Raw genomic sequence first — 2,448 nt, forward strand, 5'->3', positions numbered from 1 at the left:
ATCTCTATCAGCTCTGTTCCCAAGCCGAAAGTCAAAACACTGCACTGCATCAGCTACCAAGGAGGAGAAACATGACTGCTACTGCTGAACCCAGGACAGTTATGTATACTTTTATTTATATTTCCTTGGAGTAATAGAAACAAGTCAAGTTCTTTCCTCAAAAATCTAGGGTCTTGAATGTCTGTAATTTTGTTTGACTTTTAAAAAATATTTTCAGGATTCTAGCATCATTTTTGTTGTTGTTGTTATTTTAAATTTTTTCAGCAACAGGTCTAAGTTTTCCACCTTAGAAATTGAATGTTATCAATACTTCAGAAAAAGCCTTGATTTAGGAGTTTTCAGAGAGGAATTTGTACTTTCAAAGTAATTTGAAATTACTTTGTATCAGTTGTAGTGATGGCTGTTGTTGGATAAGAAAGACCTGGAGACCAGTGTGTTTCAGAAATATCCTTGTTTTATTACATTAGAAGTAAAAATTATATAGCTAATTGTACTGGGTTTATAAAAATTGCATACGCATGTCAAAGACACCTGCTGTCACTTCATTTCTTTGGAAATGAATCTGATTCCTAACTACAGACAAAAATGTGTGGAATGTGGGTAAATCCACTGCTCAAAGATTGAGCTATGCCTTGACAAGCTAACAATTACACCTGCAGTTAAAAAAAATCTGAGAGCATCTTTTGCTGTTTGAACATATATAACAGAAATTTCCTGCTTGGAATTCAGTTCTCACTCTCATAATTGTTAGAAAAGCAGTAAATGAAGTGGGTTTAAAATCTTGGAAAGGTAAATAGTTCCTCATCTCTGTAAAACAAGGACTTGCTGACCTCCGTTTGTTAAGGTTATTCTCAAGATCAAGTTGGTGAGAAGTCACAAAGCCTTAGCTGAGATATGTTAACAACTTTGTGTATGTTTAAACCATGACAAATGGTGCCAACTACTTCATCTTAGCTACACTGAGAAGAAGAATAAGTTTAATTAGGTCTGATGTGGGACAAAACAAAATATAAAGGCACCCATTGCTGAGGAGCTTATCTGTGTTACCCTTTTAAGAGGTGGCATATAACAATTTGAGCTTTTTTTTTTCATTTGCTTGAACATTGTTATTTAAGACAAAATATGTGTCATATTGAACTGTCTGTACTTTTTTTTTTTTGTAGTAATCCATAAATATAGGTCAAAATTTCACCTTGAGAAATAATATGTATACTATATAGTTGCTATAAACTGCATTTTATACGTGGCATTCTAAATATAAGTAAACAGACTTGGAAGAAGTGGAAATAATGAATAGAGTTGATTACTTTCCAAAGGTTGGATCCCATTTCTTATGTATAGTTAAATACTCTTCATATTGATCTGCATTTACAAATGTGTCCAAAACCTTTTAACCAGCCTCTAATTTAATCTAAGAAAGCAAGTTTTTTATTGAAAGTAAGAACGCACATTTGCCTTCTAATATAAAGTACTCTGATTTAAATAGTAGTTATGGGATTATACTCTTGTTTATTTTTGAACAGTTAATACAATGATTTTAGAGACTGAATCCAAATTAATGCAAATAATGAAAAGTGAATCATTTTTCTTCGTTTATACTTGTTTTAAGGTAGGCCCATACCTTTGCTACAAGCAAAGCTGAATGATGCAGAAACTAGCCCTGCATCTGCTGATACAACGTTTGCCAAGATGTTATTTTAATTCCTGAAACAATTGGAGATACCACTTTAATTATTTTGTATTTATACATTTTATGAAATATATTCTCATGTTCTGCATGCAGCAAGTGTATAGAAGATGTAAAAGAAAAAGAAGAATTAAATGTCAGAAAATGATCAATTAGTTGAACACAATTTCCCAGAAAATCTTTGGAGTCCATTAATCAGTAAGTTAGCCTTTGTGACAGATGCAATCATATGAGATAAGAAAAAAAGAAAAAAAAATGTTCCATTGGTTGATATTTTATGTCCTTTACACTAGAAAGTGCAATAAAGGTTATCGAATAACAAATGCCTCAATGTCCACAAAGCATAGAGTCAGGAACTCTGGGCTCATTGCAGAGTAAACTTTACTCTTTATATGCAGTTCCCACCTAATTTTAGAAACATCTCTCTAGTAAAAATTAAGTTCATAGCTGTGAATGTCTCAAGATAGTCTAACTGCAGAACCAAGACTGAATTCCCTACCTGAAAAACCTCTATGGATAAGAATGTTTGGAGGCTACATAGGCACCCATTGAGGAGTTATGATAACTGTTTGAATCTGTTTTCAAAAAGAAGCTAATATTTTGCTCCTCATTTTCTCTTAACACAGCCAATTAACAACAAATTATCTGACACCTGTCATTGTGTTCATTTGCATTACCTAAGCAATTTAGCCTCTTCAATTAGCCTCCTTAGTGGTAAAGGTCAGGATAGTTATCAGGTCTTAGTAATCACCAGGGAATCA

This window comes from Pezoporus wallicus, unplaced genomic scaffold (genome assembly GCF_028554395.1).
Source record: "Pezoporus wallicus isolate ANWC-B61680 ecotype Strahan unplaced genomic scaffold, APGP_CSIRO_Pwel_v1 contig_6899, whole genome shotgun sequence".
NCBI classification, from domain to species: Eukaryota; Metazoa; Chordata; class Aves; order Psittaciformes; family Psittacidae; genus Pezoporus; species Pezoporus wallicus.